At 40.1% G+C, this 19,181-nt stretch overlaps 2 protein-coding genes and 1 non-coding gene across 4 annotated transcripts in view; all 3 read left to right on the forward strand.

Annotated features, from left to right (window-relative positions):
* LOC139030416 (uncharacterized) overlaps nucleotides 1-5,835 on the forward strand; it is a 19,475-nt gene extending 13,640 nt beyond the window's left edge. Inside the window, exon 5 of the mRNA XM_070453025.1 lies at nucleotides 54-5,835. The gene's annotated coding sequence lies outside the window, so the exon portion shown is untranslated. The remainder of the gene's footprint in view (nucleotides 1-53) is intronic.
* Nucleotides 5,836-5,949: 114 nt separating this feature from the next.
* On the forward strand, nucleotides 5,950-6,056 carry LOC139030479 (U6 spliceosomal RNA). Its single transcript, XR_011482844.1, has one exon. It is a non-coding gene; the product is annotated as a U6 spliceosomal RNA (small nuclear RNA).
* An 11,530-nt stretch (nucleotides 6,057-17,586) lies between these two features.
* The window catches only part of MYOM1 (myomesin 1), a 117,838-nt gene continuing 116,243 nt past the window's right edge, over nucleotides 17,587-19,181 (forward strand). Inside the window, exon 1 of one of the 2 annotated variants that reach the window (XM_070452703.1) lies at nucleotides 17,587-17,668. The gene's annotated coding sequence lies outside the window, so the exon portion shown is untranslated. Of the gene's footprint in view, nucleotides 17,669-18,202; nucleotides 18,514-19,181 lie in introns of those variants that run through there. The other variant, XM_020908315.2, reaches the window with a different exon arrangement.

Below are 19,181 nucleotides of genomic sequence, written 5' to 3' on the forward strand. Positions count from 1 at the left end.
AAACAAACATCTCACATGCTAGTAAAGTAATGCTCAAAATTCTCCCAAGCCAGGCTTCATCAATATGTGAACTGAGAACTTACAGATGTTCAAGCTGGTTTTAGAAAAGGCAGAAGAACGAGAGATCAAATTGCCAGTATCCGCTGGATCATCGAAAAAGCAAGAGGGTTCCACAAAAACATCTATTTCTGCTTTACTGCCTACGCCAAAGCCTTCGACTGTGTGGATCACAATAAACTGCGGAAAATTCTGAAAGAGATAGGAATGCCAGACCACCTGACCTGCCTCTTGAGAAACCTGTATGCAGGTCAGGAAGCAACAGTTAGAACTGGACATGTAACAACAGACTGGTTCCAAATATGAAAAGGAGCACATCAAGGCTGTATATTGTCACCATGCTTATTTAACTTGCAGTACATCATGAGAAACGCTGGGCTGGAAGAAGCACAAGCTGTAATCAAGATTGCCTGGAGAAATATCAATAACCTCATAATAACCATAATCAGTAACCAGATAGGCAGATGACACCACCCTTATGGCAGAAAGTGAGGAAGAACTAAAAAGCCTCTTGATGAAAGTGAAAGAAGAGAGTGAAAAAGTTGGCTTAAAGCTCAACATCGAGAAAACTAAGATCATGGCATCCGGTCCCATCACTTTGTGGCAAATAGATGGGGAAGCAATGGAAACAGTGGCCGACTATTTTCTGGGTCTCCAAAATCACTGCAGATGGTGATTGCAGCCATGAAATTAAAAGATGCTTACTCCTTGGAAGGAAAGTTATGACCAACCTAGACAGCATATTAAAAAGCAGATACATTACTTTGTCAACAAAGGTCCATCTAGTCAAGGCTATGGTTTTTCCAGTAGTCATGTATGGATGTGAGAGTTGGACTATAAAGAAAGCTGAGCACTGAAGAATTGATGCTTTTGAACTATGGTGTTGGAGAAGACTCTTGAGAGTCCCTTGGACTACAAGGAGATCCAACCAGTCCATCCTAAATGAGATCAGTCCTGGGTGTTCATTGGAAGGACTGATGTTGAAGCTGCAACTCCAATACTTTGACCACGTGATGCAAAGAGCTGACTCATTTGAAAAGACCCTGATGCTGGGAAAGATTGAGGGCAGGAAGAGAAGGGGACGACAGAGGATGAGATGGTTGGATGGCATCACTGACTCAGTGGACATGAGTTTGAGTAAACTCCAGGAGTTATTGATGGACAGGGAGCCCTGGAATTCTGCGGTTCATGGGTTCACAAAGAGTCGGACACAACAGAATAACTGAACTAAACTGAGCTGAGTGACCCCAAGAGCAAGTCATTCAGCTGATTTGAGTTTCAGTGTTCTGATTAGTAAAACAGGTTAACATCTGTCCTGCTTATTTTGTAGAGTTTTCTGATTAAATGAGTTAGTTTATATGAAAGTTTTTATTAAGTATACAACGGTGGCTTTCAAATTTTTGACCACAGCTTGCAGTAAGAAATTTGAATTATTAAGCAATACTGCTTGACTATCTGTGATATTTTCTAAGATTTCTATTCTTTTCAATTTTATGCCATTTAACTGTTTTAAATGTCCCTTAAGACCCAGTACATGTAAATTTACCATCTGCTAATGTGAAGGTTCTCAACCAGGGGTGACTGTACCCCAAGAGAACACTTGGCAAGGTATGGAGACATTTCATAGCCAGGAAGCTGTAACTGGCATCTAGTGGGGAGAGGCCAGGGATGCTGCTAAACACCCCACAATGCACAGGACAGCCCCACAAGAAAACATTCTGCCAAAAATGTCAGTAGTGCCAAGGCTGAGGAAACCCATGTACTAATATTTCAGGAACTCAGAGTACATGGTATGCAGTTATTTGGGGATACTGTAATTACACCAAAAGGACACTACTGCTCCTGCTTGAAGATAAGGCTCCATTTCCACCCCAAGATAAGATCCAAAGGGAGAAAGAACTGGAACACGCAGTTACTATATACCTACTATATATTAGGAATTCTACATAAGCATTTTTATCATTTCATTCTTAACAACAACCCTGTGTGGCAAAATAAGAAAGTTGCTCAGTTGTGTCTGACTATTCAGGACCCCATGGACTATGGCCCCTCATACTTGCCATGAAATTATCCAGGCAAAAATATTGGAGTGGGTTGCCATGCCCTTCTTCAGGGGATCTTCCTGACCCAGGCATTGAACCCTGGTCTCCTGCATTGCAGGCAGATTCTTTACCATCACAGAGAAGCCCTGTGAAGTAAGTATTATCACCTCCATTTCACATATTAGGAAACCAAGGCTTAAATACTTAAGTGATTTTTACATGTTATCAAAAGGCAATAAAATAACCCAGATTATAACTCATGTCTCTACCAGGGGTATGATAGAAGGAAGGACAGGAGGCCAGTATTTCTTATTCATGAATCCCTAACTCGTAATAAAGTGCCTTATTATCCATCACATCATGTCCTGTATTAGTCATTCAGTTGTGTCTGACTCTTTGCGACCTCACAAACTGTAGCCCGCCAGACTCCTCTGTCCATGGGATTCTCCAGGCAAGAATACTGGAGTGGGTTGCCATTTCCTTCTCCAGGGGATCTTCTCAATCCAGGGGTCAAACCTGGGTCTCCCACATTGCAGGCAGATTCTTTACCACCTGAGCCACAAGGGAAGCTCAAATTATCCATGGGTGCCAATAAATATTTGTTAACTGATTACTTGTTCAATTGCACATAGCTAGTAAGTGTCCCTGCAGAAGGAAATGACAAGCCGCTCCAGTAGTCTTGCCTTGGAAATCCCATGGACAGAGGAGCCTGACAGGCTACAGTCCATGGGGTCACAAGAGTCAGACACAATTTAGTGACTAAAAAACCACCACTAGTAAGTATCCTGACCCAAAGCCCACATTTTATTTTACGATACTGTTCTCTCTTCTTTGGTTCAAGGAGGGAAACTCCATACCCAAGCAACCTAGAAGCATAGCTGAATTGACCCATGGTGTTTACAACCTAAATCAATTTCCTAATGATCACTTGCAATTTATGTTGCATATAAGAAACATTTGAATGTTAAGAGGCATGGCTTATGTTCTGGTTTCACCTACTTAAGTGAAATTCAGATTCTTTATCCATGAAATAGAATGTAACAATCGGCATTAATTTAGGAAAACAGTAGGAGGAGCTCCTTTCTTTTAAATGAAGTAAAGGTGTTTAATCTGTATTAACTTTAAAGTTAATAACCTTAAAGCACCAAAACTATAAGTAGTATATTAAAAGATCATAGAAAATTCTACATAGATAATTGCTTTTTATTTTTTAAAGGAAATCACAATTATTTCTAAATTCAGGAATAACATAAAAGAAATAACGTAGAGTTGAACTAAGAATATTTGAGGAAAGGTATGACTTCCATACTACTAAATATGAAAAAATAAGATAAACGGTTAGAAAAAATACTGAACAAAATGTAAAAGGATATGAATAAGCCAAACCAAAGTAAAAAAATAAGGATTACCTAAAAAATAAGCTACCTGGCTCTGGCAATTAATTGAAGAAATGTTGCTCCAACTGTTAAAGATTCCTCATACCGTAAACTATTTTGAAATATATAGCCTAACGAAGTTAATTCTAATGATAGTTTGTAAATGAACATAATGACCAGATTACATTTTCTTAATTAATATTATGAGGCAAATTTAAAAAAATACCCCCAAATAAAACTAATACCTAAGGCAAAACTTATTGTTTAGACTTAGTTGAATTAATTCTTTAGTTTCTATGACTGGAAAAGAGCATAGTAATGGTATCCATTTTATTCAACCATTGTATGGATTAGGTAAAATAATCCATGTAAATTTTTTAGTGAGAAGTAAACTGTGGTTGGTTAGGGCACTGAAATTTGGAGTTTGTCCAGCAGTTAACCTAACTTGACTAATGTACCAATGTTTTGTTTACCTGGCTGGAGCAAACAAGCTGAATTGCTATACTTTAACTAATGACCACAGACCTCAAGTGGGCCCCTGATGCTATCTAGGAACAAATGACATTTGTCTAACATTTGTCTATTTCTTTTATACTCTTAATCGCTTCAATGTCAGTTTTATAACTTCTGTCTTCTCACACCTTTCCCTCCGCCCCCACCCAGCATCCTTGCTCTCAGTCAACGACATTACTTCTGAGTCACTGAGAAAAAAAAAATGACTATTACAGGCTCCCACAGCAACCACATTTGCCCACCAGCCAGCATCTGTCCTTATATGTTATCTTCTCCCTCCTCTTCTATTACATGGAGAGATACCCTCATTGCTCCTAGGGCTTTCCAGGTGGCTCAGTGGTAAAGAATCTGCCTGCCAATGCAGGAACCACAGGAGATGAGGGTTTAATCCTTGGGTCAGGAAGATCCTCTGGAGTAGGAAACTGTAGTCCACTTTGGTATTCTTGCCTGGAAAATCGCATCAACAGAAGAGCCTGGAGGGTTACAGTCCGTGGGGTGGTAAAGAGTTGGATACCACTGAGTTTCTGAGCATACAAGCACATTCCTTGCTCCAAGGAGCATTTTGGTGCAAGGTAACCTCTCTCACAAGGGCTTCTCTTGTGGCTCAGCTGGTAAAGAATCCACCTGCAATGCAGGAGACCTGGGTTCAACCCTGGGTTGGAAAGATCCCCTGGAGAAGGGAAAGGCTGTCCACTCCAGTATTCTGGCCTGGAGAATTCCATGGACTCTATAGTCAATGGGGTCTCAAAGAGTCAGACATGACTGAGTGACTTTCACTCAACCTCTCTCAAGCCTGGAATTCTGCAATAGACTTTTAACTGGTCTCCTTACTTCCAGTCTGAGCAGATCCATCACCCCCAAGGTTTCCACAGGCCCATCCTTCATAACCCCTCCCACTTCTCCCTTCCCCCACAATCAGACAACCACAAATCTGCTTTCTGTGACTTTAGTTTGCACAAATATAAGCTTTTGACTGGTGAAAGTGTTACTGATTGGAAGATTGGTGATTCTACTTTTATGAAAGTCAAAAAATAATGAAGTAAAGCAAAGAAAGAATTGAAATGGAAGCATTCTGTGACAAATATGAGAAAAACTTACTATCCAGAATATTTTTAAGATTAATAAAAAGGATTTTATTTTGGCTTATATGATAATAAGGAACAGAGATATGTTCCAGTTAGCTTTAGAAAAAAGGTACATTTATACCCCAAAAAAGGGATATAATGAACTGGATCTAAGCTGGACAGTTAGTGAAAACAGGTAACCTGAAGGATTGACTCTTGTTTTTCTCTCATGGGCCAAATGATTGTTCTCTGAGTGACCTGTTGCTTTAAGAGCATCTCCTGTGTTTTTTCTTTACCAATTGCCTTTCTCTGCTAATTTTAGTTTCTGTTCCCTCATAATTTAAGCTTGTCATGGCTTCTCTGACTTCAGGTATACCCATGGCATCTTTTGGTTCAGCCATTTTTGACTTTTTCTCCTTCTAGTAAGTGTGTTGATACTCAGTATTTCCAAAGTCAAATTTGCAAGCTAGGAATGTGATTGGCCTGACTCACCTTTGGGCCCAGATCATGTAGTGTAGTAAGTTGCTGGCCAGGATATACATCAATTACCTTTGGGTCTGAACTGACCCATCACTTGTCATACAGCAGGAATCACATGGTGCAAAATGTCAACAGGTGTAGAGAGCAGGGCAGGCATTAGGTGGTTTCCTGTCCAATGAAGAGGGCTTCCCTGGTGGCTCAAATGGTAAAGAATCTACCTGCAATTCGGGAGACCTGGGTTTGATCCCTGGGTCAGGAAGATCCCTTGGAGAAGAGCATGGCAACCCTCTCCAGTATTCTTTTCTGGGAAATCCCATGGACAGAAGAGCCTGATGGGTTACAGTCCATGGGGTCACAAAGAATCAGATATGAATGAGTGACTAATACTTTGACTTTTTGTTCAATAAAGAGAATGGAGTGCTCGCTTCGGCAGCACATATACTAAAATTGGAACGATACAGAGAAGATTAGCATGGCCCCTGTGCAAGGATGACACGCAAATTCGTGAAGCGTTCCATATTTTTACTCAGCCATTAAAAAGAATTCATTTGAATCAGTTCTAATGAGATGGATGAAACTGGAGCCCATTATACAGAGTGAAGTAAGCCAGAAAGATAAAGACCAATACAGTATACTAGCACATATATATGGAATTTAGAAAGATGGTAACAATAACCCTATATGCAAAACAGAAAAAGAGACACAGATGTACAGAACAGACTTTTGGACTCTGTGGGAGAAGGCGAAGGTGGGATATTTCGAGAGAACAGCATCGAAACATGTATATTATCTAGGGTGAAACAGATCACCAGCCCAGGTTGGATGCATGAGACAAGTGCTCGGGCCTGGTGCACTGGGAAGACCCAGAGGGATCGGGTGGAGAGGGAGGTGAGAGGGGGGACCGGGATGGGGAATACATGTAAATCCATGGCTGATTCATGTCAATGTATGACAAAAACCACTACAATATTGTAAAGTAATTAGCCTCCAACTAATAAAAATAAATGCAAAAAAAAAAAAATAGGATGGAGCATTAAAGCCAGATGGAGCTGTGTTCAAATCCCTGTTCTGCTATTTGCTATCTATGTGACCTCGGGTAGCTTTTGTAATGTTATCTTCTGGACCTTAGTTTTCTCATTTATAACTTGGGGATGATACTGCTTTGTAGGATTTTTGTAAGAAAGAATATGTGTAAAGCACAACATAGTATCTAACACACTGTAGATCTTTTTGTTAATGGTAGCTATTTTATCTTATTTAAAATTATCATTTATTTTACTGTTATTTAACAGATTAATAATTACCTCAAGAAAAATAACATATCTCTTTGATATGGCAAATATCAAAAGAGAGCTTACACAAGGGGAAAACCAAATAGTTAGCTAAAATTGAAGGAAATGCTCTGCTCACCATGAATTTTAAAAATGCTTTTAAAAATAGCTATAAGAGGGACTTCCTTGGTGGTCCAGTACTTAAAACTCCAAGCTCCCAATGCAGAGGGCCTGAGTTTGATCCCTGGTCAGTGAACTAGATCCCACATGCCACAACTCAGAGCCTTCATGTCGCAACTAAGACCTGGCACAACCAAATAATAAATATAAAAAATAGCTATGAGATATATTTAACATCTGTTAAACTTGCTAAAATAAAATTATATATTCCAATATTGTTGGAGCAATGAAGAAAGAGTACATTCGTTTTTGGTAGGTAGTCGTATTTGATATGTACATGCATGCTCATTCAGTGTTTGACTCTTTGCTACCCTAGACTGTAGCCCACCAGGCTTTTCTGTCCATGGGATTCTGCAGGCAAGAATATTGGAGTGGGTTGCCATGCCCTCTTCTAGGGGATCTACCTGACTCAGGGATCGAACGCGAATTTCCTGTGTCTCCTGCATTGTGAGTGAATATTTTTTACCGCTAAGCCACCAGGGAAGCCTGGGTGGCATTATATAGATTAGCCTCATTATTCCAAGTAGCACTCTCACAAAACATACCCTTCAATTTATAGTCCCTTTTTGGGGAAATATCAATACTTCCCAAAGAAATCATTGAAAGGAAAGCTTTGTGCAAAATGTTTGTAGCTCTCTTTTTAATTCAGAGGCTTTCATTATTTTAGAACTGAAAGAGACCTAGGAGATTATTTTTCCTCTAGGGCTGCATATTAGAATCATTTAGGAGCTTTTAAAAATACTCATTTTCCCATGCCCAGAGATGAAGAGTTAATTGTCCTGGAATATGGGTTGAGCCTGAGTGTGGCTTAAAAGGTCCTCAGGTGGTTCTAATGTGTAGCAAGGGTGGAGAACCACTCTTCCAGTCAACTCCATTAGGGGAACTATGACAGAACAGAGCCAGGGGTTGGTTAAAAGTCCATCTCTGAAGGGAACACATATATAGATGTGGTAGAAGACCTGAGTTGAAAATGGAGATGCTCTTAATTCTTAGTTTCTAACTTCTATTCTTAGTGAATAACTGGAAATAGCCATGTGGCCAACACCTAGAGACTTGGTAACAAGTTATGGTGGAATAGTACAAGGCATTCACTAATTGTTATAGAAAGGTTGTTTAGTCACTCAGTCACGTCCGACTCTTTGTGACCCCATGGACTGTAGCCCGCCAGGCTCCTCTGTCCTTGGAATTCTCCAGGCAAGAATACTGGAGTGGGTAGCCATTCCCATCTCCAGGGTATCTTCCTGAACTAGGGATCAGATGTGGGCCTCCTGCATTGCAGGTGAATTCCTTACCATCTGAACCACCAGGGAAGCCCCTATAGACAAAATTGAATGTAGTGTTTATATTTGATGGACTAAACTACCCTATGGACTGTAGCCCATCTGGCTTTTCTGTCCATGGGATTCTCCAGGCAAGAATACTGGAGGGGGTTGCCTTGCCCTCTTCTAGGGGATCTTCCTGGCCCAAGGATTGAACCCGAATCTCCTGTGTCTCTGCATTGCGAGTGAATTTGTAGACATCTGTAGACAAAGTAGAATGTAGTGTTTATAGTTGATGAGAAATAGGTGTGATAGTGGTGTATCCGTTGCTGCCTCATTGAGAGAGTCCCAACCAGGACTGCTGATTTCCCTCTTTGGAGAGTCACAGGTCTTCCTTCATGTTCTCCCCCGACCAGGTGGTCAAGTCTCCCATCTCTCTTGAGGGGAGAGGGGTTATCAATATTTAGGACTGCTGAAGGTGGGCTGTCCATACTGAACAGTAACAAATCAGAAGAATCCATTTTTAAACCTTGTAGTGAAATACACCTAGCATAAAACTTACCACCTTAACCGTTTTCAGGTGAACAGTTCAATGGCATTAAGTACATTCACATTGTTGTGCAGCCTTCACCGCTATCCAACTCCAGAACTTTTTCATCGTGTTCAACTGAAACTTTCTACCCTTTAAATAATAACTCCCCATTTCCCCCACTCCATCGCCCAAGTCTGTCAACTACTATTGAATTTTACCTCCGCAACACATATAGATGGGATCATACATGTGTCTATTGTGACTGGCTTCCCTCACTTAAGGGCTTCCCTGATAGCTCAGTTGGTAAAGAATCCGCCTGCAGTGCAGGAGACCCTAGATCAATTCCTGGGTCCAGAAGATCCACTGAAGGATGGATAGGCTACCCACTCCAGCGTTCTTGGGCTTCCTTTGTGGCTCAGCTGGTAAAGAATCCTTCTGCAATGTGGGAGACCTGGGTTTAATCCCTGGGTTGGGAAGATCCTTTGGAGAAGGGAAAGGCTACCCACTCCAGTATCCTAGCCTGGAGAATTTCATGGACTGTATAGTCCATGGGGTCACAAACAGTCAAGACACGATTGAGCGACTTTCACTTTCACTCACTCCTTCACTTAATGTCTCCAAAGTTAAGAATTCATTTTTAAGGAAAAATATTCCATCTTTATGTCCACTTCCTTGCTCTTTCCAGCAAAGGTCCATTTCATTCCAGGTTGAGGATCACCCCATCCCTTCTGTTGGTCCTTGCTTTCCTGTTCTAATGGCTACCCTGTCTTTCCCCTCTTCTTTTTCCTAGGTTCATTCTTACCTAGTGAGCAAGACAGGAAAAGCTAGCTCTGTAAGCTTGTATTTGAAACTAAGTCTGAAGCACTGCTTTGTTTTTGTATCTTTGTTTCAGCTTCAGTGTAGACTTGGGAAGGCAAGGGGTCTCTTAGGGTATGAAAGAAAATAAGGAAACATAGAACATAGTTAACACTTGGAGACATATGCCTGCCTCAAATATAAAAGTGGTACCTGGTGTATTAAAAATTTGAGGAAGTTATAGAATTTGTCAAAATTGGTTTGTTTTGATCATAAGAGACTATTGTGTGCTGCTTGACATATGAACTCTGGATCTGGATTATCTGAATTTGAACCCTAGCTTTAACATATTTCAGTTGTGTGCCCAGAGAACTTACTGAACTTCTCTGTACCTAGTTTTTCCTTATCAGTAAAAAGGTATTATAATAATAGTACCTACCTTGTAGACTGTTGTCAGGAAAAAAGTTAATACGTAAAAAGCAATTTTTAGCACCACCTGGCAAAGAAGCAGTAAGTGTTAGAGAACAATACTTCTTGGCCAGTGTTTTGATGCTCTATTATCTATCACCAAAATGAGTTGGTGATGGACAGGGAGGCCTGGCATGCTGCGGTTCATGGGGTCGCAAAGAGTCGGATACGACTGAGCGGCTGAACTGAACAGAACTGATATAAGGAAAATAGATTTTAAAATTCAAGATAACATTATTCATACTAGCTCCAAACTGGACACAATGCAAATTTGATTTGTTAATGAGCAGATAAGCAAAATATGGTGTATCTTTTAAAAAATTTATTTATTTTATTAAAAAAAATTTTTTTTTCAGGTGGTCTGGGTCATCTTTGCTGGTTGCAGGCTTTTTCTAGTAGCAAGCAGGGGCTACTCTTTAGTTGTGGTGCTCAGGCTTTCACTGTGGTGGTTTCTCTTGTTGCTTAGCACGGGCTCTAGAATGCACAGGCTTCAGTTGCAGCGTGCAGGCTTGGTAGTGTGGCTTAGGCTATAGAGCACAGGCTCAGGGGCTGTGGTGCATGGGCTTAGTTGCTCCATGGTATGTGGAATCTCCCCAGACCACTCATCAAACATGTGTCTCCTGCATTGGCAGGTGGATTCTTAACCATTGGACCACCAGGGAAGCCCAGTGTGGTGTATCTTTTAACACAGTACTTCTCAGCATAAAAAATAGTAAGCTGCCAAATCATGCCACAACATAGCTGAATCTCAAAAACATCTGGCTAGTTTTATAAAAAAACAGACCCAAAAGACTGCTACTGCTGCTGCTGCTGTCAAGTCGCTTCAGTCCGACTCTGTGCGACCCCTTAGACGGCAGCCCACCAGGCTCCGCCATCCCTAAGATTCTCCAGGCAGGAGTACTGGAGTGGGTGCCATTTCCTTCAATGCATGAAAGTGAAAAGTGAAAGTGAAGTCACTCAGTTGTGTCCGACTCTTCACGACCCCATGGACTGCAGCCTCTTCTCGACCCCATGGACTGCAGCCCACCAGGCTCCTCTGCCCATGGGATTTTCCAGGCAAGAGTACTGGAGTGGGTTGCCATTGCCTTCTCCACCCAAAAGACTACATATTATATAATTCCATTTGTAAGAAATTCTGGAAAAGGCTAAACTGTAAGGACAGAAAGGTCACTGGTTACCTGGGTTGTGGAAGGGACCACAGGCTGACTGCAAACTGACATGAAGGAACTTTTCTGATGAAGTATTTTAAAACCGAATTTTGGTAATGGTTGTGCAACTATATAAGTTTACTAAAACTTATTGAATTTTACTGTTAAAATCAATAAATTTTATGGTATGCAAATTACACTTCCATAAAAATGTTACAGAGAAATTCAAGATAAGTTGAAACCAGAGATTCATATCTGTTGCTCTCTAGTCTGTTTCTCACTTTTAAAAAAATCTTTTTTTTGGTAAGAATAACATATGTTGATTGCTAGGAGATGATTTTCATGCATCAGTCATGTTTCAGCACGTTTTGCAAGCAAGCCTCTGGCTTCCCTTGGTTCCAAACTGTCTTTTCAGGGATGTTTGAAGGTGGAGAAAGTGTCTTCCTCTGTGGCAAAGGCAGGCATGGCCCCTCTCCATGTACAGTAAAGAAAATGTCTGCCTCTGGAGCAAAGAACAGGCATACTTACTGCTTATAACATACTTGGGTTCCCTAAGCTCAAAGTTCCACTCTCCCGATGCAACCCAATGTGCGTGCAGGTGTTACCTGGCCCTTGATTCATGTTGCCCTGTGAGAACAGGGTGGGTGGTCAAACCAGTAAAGAATGTGCTGACTCTGGCTTTTAATTTCTGTGAGTAATCAGTTCAGTCGCTCTGTTGTGTCCAACTCTTTGCAACGCCATGGACTGTAGCACGCCAGGCTTCCCTGTCCATCACCAACTCCTGGAGTTCACTCAGACTCATGTCCATTGAGTCGATGATGCCATCCAACCATCTCCCCCTTTGTCGTCCCCTTCTCCTGCCCTCAGTCTTTCCCAGCATCAGGGTCTTTTTCAATGAGTCAGTTCGTCACATCAGGTGGCCAAAGTATTGGAGCTTCAGCTTCAACATCAGTCCTTCCAGTGAATATTCAGGACTGATTTCCTTTAGGATGAACTGGTTGGATCTCCTTGCAGTCCAAGAGACTCTCAAGAGAGAGTCTTCTCCAACACCACAGTTCAAAAGCATCAATTCTAATAAAGTTCTCTAACTCTGACCAGGAGCCCCCTGTCTTGTTGCATCAATGAAAATGTAGCAGGTTAGTTTGTTAGCTTATAAGCAGGGTAAAATTGCTGACCTTTCTGGTTTTTGTGTGTGTATGGGAAAATATACATAGCATAAAGTTTACCATTTTAACCATTTTTAAGTGTGCAGTTTGGTGACATTAAGCACATTTACATTGTTGTGCAACCATCAGCACCATTCATCTTCACAACTTTTTCATCATCCCATATTGAAACTGCCCATTAAACATTAACTCCTCATTCCCCTTCCCCCAAGCCAGTGGTAACCACTATTCTACTTTCTGTCTCTATTTAACTACCCAGTGAACCTCATATAAGTGGAGTCATACAATATTTGTCCTTTAGTGTCTGACTTATTTCACTTAGCATGATGTCTTCAAGGTTCCTCCATATTGTGAGCTTGAATCAGGATCTCATTCCTTTTTAGGCTGAATAATATTTATTGTATGTCTTCACAATTCTTGACACTAATTATTTAAAAAATACAGAGGAAGAGGGTTTGGATAAGCAAGATGAAGGTTCTTGTGATGGGGGAGGAAATTAAGGAGAAGGGAACTAGGGCAACTGGTAAAGAATAAAAATTAATTTCATTTCTACAGCCACAAGTACAGCATTCCACAGAAAACCGAGACCACTGTGGAGTTATGTGTTTGCGTCCTGGTGGCCTGGAGTTTAGCCTGGGGGACAGGACAGTGGAGAGGGGTCTGAGCAGGAGGTGGGGATTTATCCCAGCAGCCCCTCTGCCAGTGCTTCACATCACAGGACTGATCCTGTTCAGGATCAGCTGTCAGCCCAGCAATTCTTCCCCATCCCTAGCCTGGATGGGAGCTCACATGGGCCCCTCCCAGTCGGTGGGTCCTGAGATAACATGTTGACAGCATTGGCTTAATTTGGCTATTGCCCAGATACAGGCAAAATTAGATCTAATTTTAGATCTAGATCTAGTTCATCTACTTTAGATCGAGCTCATTTCATAACTAGATGACATCTAGCTTCTGATAAAAACCATCAGTCCCCTCCTCTAGTCCTTTTTAACCATCTCCTCTCCCCTCTCTTCTCACCACTCTATTCACAAGAAAACTGAGACTCTGTCCTGTCACACACAGACTTAACTGATTATGTGCTGAAATGTCTTTCTGGGTCATTTTCAATATAATTTGGATTTAAATTCATATGACACTCTCAGGAGAGACCATTTCAGACGTGAACGAACAGGTAGAAGCAGAATTCTTGGAGGCAGGAGGGTTTATTTTTATTCCCTTCAAAACTGCTTCACATAAGATGTTACTAGTCAGCTTACAAAGTGGGCAAAAAAAAGAACAACTGCCTTTTGGATGGATAGAAAACACCTTAGAGTTTATCTGGTTTGGTCTAGAAAACACCTTAGAGATATTCTGGTTCAACTCTTTATTTTATAGGCAAGAAAATAGAGCTTCAGAGAGGGGAAATGTCTTTTCAAAGTCACTCAGTGAACAAAGGACTAGATGCCAAATGTCAATACATGTATATATATATATATATAATTTTTAATTAGGCAACTCTGAGGAAGGATACAATTAGTTTAGAGCTTAAAAGAGCTCACTGAATAATCTAAGCTTTGCCTTCTGTTAAAAGCATTTGTATTGGAGAAATTGCTTAGTATTTAGAAATTCTTGACCACAGGGCCCGTGTCAGTCATTTTGCTTCCCTGTACCTAGCATGTGCTTTGCATAATAGGTGAGCAATGAGTGATATGTTAGATTTTCTCCTTTACTTCCTATCTTTTATTTTTTAAAAGATATTTATTTATTTGGCTGTGCCAGGTTTTAGTTGCAGCATGAGGTATCTTTAGTTGAGGCACGGTGGATCTACTAATAGTTTCCTGACCAGGGATCAAACCTGGGCCCCCTGCATTGGCAGCATGGAGTCTTAGCCATGGGACTACCTTTTAAAGGATTCCTATCTTATAAAGGAGAAGAATTCTTTTGGTTTTGTTTTGTACAGATATAACGACCATTCACATTTTCCTTATATGCTGTGTTCATCATTTCATCTATCACACGGTACTATAGTTATTTGTAAGTAATCTTTATCTACCCAACTACACAGTGGCTACTTTGGGAATGTGAGTTAGTCACCTCTGAACCATAGCACAGTGCATGATACATTGTTGGGTTTTCAATAAATGCTTTATGAATCGAACTGAATAAATATAGGTCTTTCTTTTTCCATTCTATTGATACGTGGGTTTTATTTGTTAACTAAGACCCCCAGCAACTTAAATAAACTTTCTTGATTTCAACTGGAATTTAGTTTTTGTGTTTTGGTTTACATTATTTCTAAAGAATATTTTTCTTATTCCCTCATGTATGGAATAATAATTTGCTGCTATTTCCTCTTCTACTATAAAACAAAATTTCTAGGTGCCTAAATATAATTTGTACATTTATTTTGGCTTTCAGGGTACACTGCAGTTGGTTAAACTCATTGCTTCACACATAAAAATATTAATACCCTGGTGGCTCAATGGTAAAGAATCTGCCTACCAGTGCAGGAGATGTAGGCTTAATCTGTGAGTTGGGAAGATCCCCTGTAGGAGGAAATGGCAACCCACTCCAGTATTCTTGCCTGGAAAGTCCCATAGATAGAGAAGCCTGGTGGGCTACAGTCCATAGAGCTGCAAAAGAGTTGGACACGACTGAGCGACTAAACCACAAAACAACCCTTACAGTTAGTTTGAAGAGAGGATGTATCTACTTTAAAACTGCTTTCTTAAAAACTAATTGTAATTCTGGAAGCAAATATTTTTAAAATTTTCAGGCCTGTATAGTTATACACTCTTAAAAAAGTCTTTTGCATTAGATGTTTTTCTGGGAAATTTGAAATTAACAATAGATTAACATTCCATTAAGTTTTCAAAATATTCACACATCTGAAAGGGCATCATGATTAAGTCAGATTAATTGACTATTCACCTAAAAGGGAAACAGGGCTTCCCTGGTGGCTTAGTCGGTAAAGAGTGTGCCTGCAATGCAGGATACCACCTGCAGTGCAGGAGACTCTGGTTCTATCCCTGAGTTGGGAAGATCCCCTGTAAAAGGAAATGGCAACCCACTCCAGTATTCTTGCCTGGAAAAGTTCTGTGTCAGAGGAGCCTGGTGGTCTACAAGCCATGGGGTCACAAGAGTCAGACACAACTTACCAACTAAACCACCACTACCATCTTAAAGGGAATTTGATTAAATCACAATTATTGATTTGTCAAAGCACCACTAATTTTTTGTCTTTAGTTTTATTATGCAGTACACCACAGTAGGTATTTTATTATCTGGATATTTATATTTTGGATAAATCTGTTGTTATGCTTCCAATGCATATGCATATGCATGCGTGCATGTTCAGTCATGTCTGACTCTGCAACTCCAAGGACTGTTTAGTCTGCCAGCCTCCTCTGGAATTCTCCAGGCAAAAATACTAGAGTAGGTTGGCATTCCCTTCTCCAGGGGATCTTCCCAACCCAGGGATTGAACCCAGGTCTCCTGCATGGCAGGCAGATTCTTTACTGTCTGAGACACCAGGGAAACCCAAACTGTATTGTTAGAAAAGGCTGAATCCATATGGTGCTGCAGCAGAAACTCCGCTACTCCAGAGGCTTGCTTGGCTCTAGCTTATACTTCTTTTGCCAAATCTTGTTGTACATTTGTTTAAAACTGACTATTTGATTTTCACTGGGATTCTTAGTGTCAATGAATAAATGATACTTTAGTTTTTCCACAAGCGTCTGTGGACTTCTGTCATTTTGCCTTCTTAACAGGGATTAAAGTTCAGTAAATATTTTAATGTGTTGATATATGTAGCCAGCAAATCTTGACCTAATAGTTGTGTGTCATATGGGAACTATAACTAAGACTGTTTGGTAAAAGTTCTTACTTCTAATGGACATTATTGGCATACTCTATCTAAGATGTATCTACACACACACACACACACACACACACACACACACACACACAGAGTTAAATGGTTGTAAGGCAGTATGGTATGATATATATAGGAGGCTGGACTCTATGTAGAGCAGACCTGGGTTTGAATTTCTGTCACATTCTAGTTGTGTTACTTCAAGAATATTAATATCTCTAAATCATAATCCATGAAGTGTTTTTGTGTTATGATTAAATGAAATATTATAAAGCAGTTAATACTTGGCATATAGCAAATGCTTATTAAATAAATATTAGCTGGTGTTATGGATATTTATCTCTTATTTTTGCTTACTTTTTCTCTTTCTATTTCAAGGAGATTTGAAGAAACTTACTATGTTCCCTAGAGAAATGACTTGCTGGGAACCATTACAATGGCTGGTGGATAAAACTTGGAAGAATCAGTGTGATTGTGTATTGGATGTTTAGAGAACAAATGGATACTTGGAGAATATAAAGCTTGGAAAATTCTCCTATGGATTCCAGACAGCAAAAATGTTCTTATGCATAATAGTTAAAGGTGTATTTAGTTAAACAAATGCTGGGTTGAATTTGATCAGGACTAAGTGAAATATATTCTTTTATATACATTGATTGGGTAGCTCACAAGTTGACCCTCAGTTATGAGTGGAGACCTATTTTGCACTTGAAAAACCATTTGAAAATACCTAGTTTCTCACAGACAAAATGTCGTTGGAAAGAGGCTAAGACAATCCATGACAAAATGTGCATGGCCTTTGGAATCCAAATATCTCTGAATGAAGGACATTTATTTATTTATTTATTTTTAATGAAGGGCATTTATGTCATTTACTAACTGTGTGCTCATTGGTAAATGACTTTACCTCTCGAAGCCTCAGTTTCCTTAGCTATGGAAGATGTGGTACCCATCTCCCAGGATAATATGAGAATTAAATGAGATCATGTATGTAAAGTGCCTATCAGAGTGTCTGGCACTTATAGGCTCTCAACAGTGTTAATTGTAGTTATCATCAAGAAAGGAATTATAAAGCAGGCTACAATAGTGGGTCTGTTCAATATTTTGATAGATACAAGCTGTGTTAAGTTGATGTAATATCACATAAATCACATGTAATATCACACAGAATATATGCTCAGTACATATATTCTGAACAATGAGCTTTCAAATTATTACTACCAGTAACAGTAGTTGACATTTACTAAGTCTTCATTTGACACAAAAACTAGGTTAAGCGTTTTCTCTGCATTATTGATCTCCACAGCAGTCCCATAATTTAGATGCTATTATTCCCATTTTATAGAGAAAGAAAATGAAGCTTAAGGAGAAATAAACTGCTTAAAGTTACATGGCTATTGAGTGCCATTGACGGCCTAGAACCAAGATCTGGTCTGAGTCTGAAGTGCAGGTTCTCGACACCAGGTAACATCACCTCTGAATTTGTGAAATGGTCTAAAATCAAAGAAAGAGAATCTCTCGTTAGATAGAGTGACCATACTCTGACTTTAGGTGAGATAAAACATGCTGCTTCTTAAAGGGTCAGTTAATGAATAGGGAATCAAAGATTCAAACTTGAAGCTATAATATGACCTACTTGGTAAATTTTCTTGAAGTGAGAGAAACGGTGACTGGGTATCATCAAGGCAGAGTTTCCATCACATGTAACACATGTCTTCCCTGCTTGCCTCTAGTCAGCCCCCTGTTCTTTTTTCACATTGTGTCTCCTAAATGTATTGCTCATGGATTATGAACAGCACATTCAGAACCATATCTTGGTATTAAAATTCCATGAAGTTCATTTTGGGAATCAAATTACTACACCTATTTTTAGCTCTCAACACAAACCACTCTTTCCATTACACTTTTAAATATGGTGTGGTAAAATGATGTTGAAAATAGCTCGTACAGCCAAATAAAAGCCCTACATTCAGCTTAATCAGACCAGACCCACTGACTAGCAAGAACATCATTATATTACTGTGGCTGCTACCTGCCAGGGCCTTCCTCTTCCTTTCCGTTCAGGACTGCACTCCCCATTTGCTGCTATATTTATCTACTCTCTTAGCCATAAAAGGCTGGCTGTGTGGCTCTGACATTCTACTGCCTGACCACATGCATTATTTTTGAACTGGCCCCCAGGGTCCTGTCTTTTTAGCCCTGACTCTTAACTTTTTCTTGGATTCGACCTACGTGGGTTTTTCACTGTCTCATCCAGCCCCCACAGTCACATCGGAACATTTCCACCACCATCAATCCTTTGCAAACTGGTAAGTGTGACCCTGAGGCAGAAGAATGCACTTGATATTTTACGTGCTCAACAGCGCTGCGGTGTGTGTGGTTTCTGTCTTCTGAGCTCAGCAGTTTTCTCCAAGAGATGTCAGAATAGCAGAGAAATAGGAAAGTGGAGCTCCAGGGAAGGAATGTGAGCAGCAGGGTGCTGGCACAGCTCTTCTCTCAGATCAGTAGATTCTTTTAAAATTAAGCTACTGTTCCTGGAGCTATAAAAAGACAGTAGCTGTCTGAGATAGAACTGTAAGCGTGAGTCAAGTACTCTTTCCAAGTTACAGTTCAGTGGTTTGGTTGAAATCTGGAATGGGTGAGGAAACAGGAAATCATGTTTTCCATCCTCCATAAGCCTACAGTACTGCCTGATTACAAATTTGATCAAAAGGAGTAGGTTAACTCTGAAGTCTCAAGTTTCTAATTCAGTGATTTTTACCCTGACAATGCCATGTGTATACATGTAAGGGTGCACTGGGAGGATTTCTAATTGGGAAATGGCTAAGCAGTATTTCAGAGGCAACGCAGATCCCTGCATCATGACTCTGAAGTTCACACTTTCTGTGAAGAATTTTTATAGCTTTCAGCTTCTAACACCTGTCCAAAAGTATTGTGTCACAATTACAACTACGGAGTTAACTGTTTCTTCCTAAAT

This window comes from Odocoileus virginianus, chromosome 22 (assembly GCF_023699985.2).
Source record: "Odocoileus virginianus isolate 20LAN1187 ecotype Illinois chromosome 22, Ovbor_1.2, whole genome shotgun sequence".
Taxonomy (NCBI): Eukaryota; Metazoa; Chordata; class Mammalia; order Artiodactyla; family Cervidae; genus Odocoileus; species Odocoileus virginianus.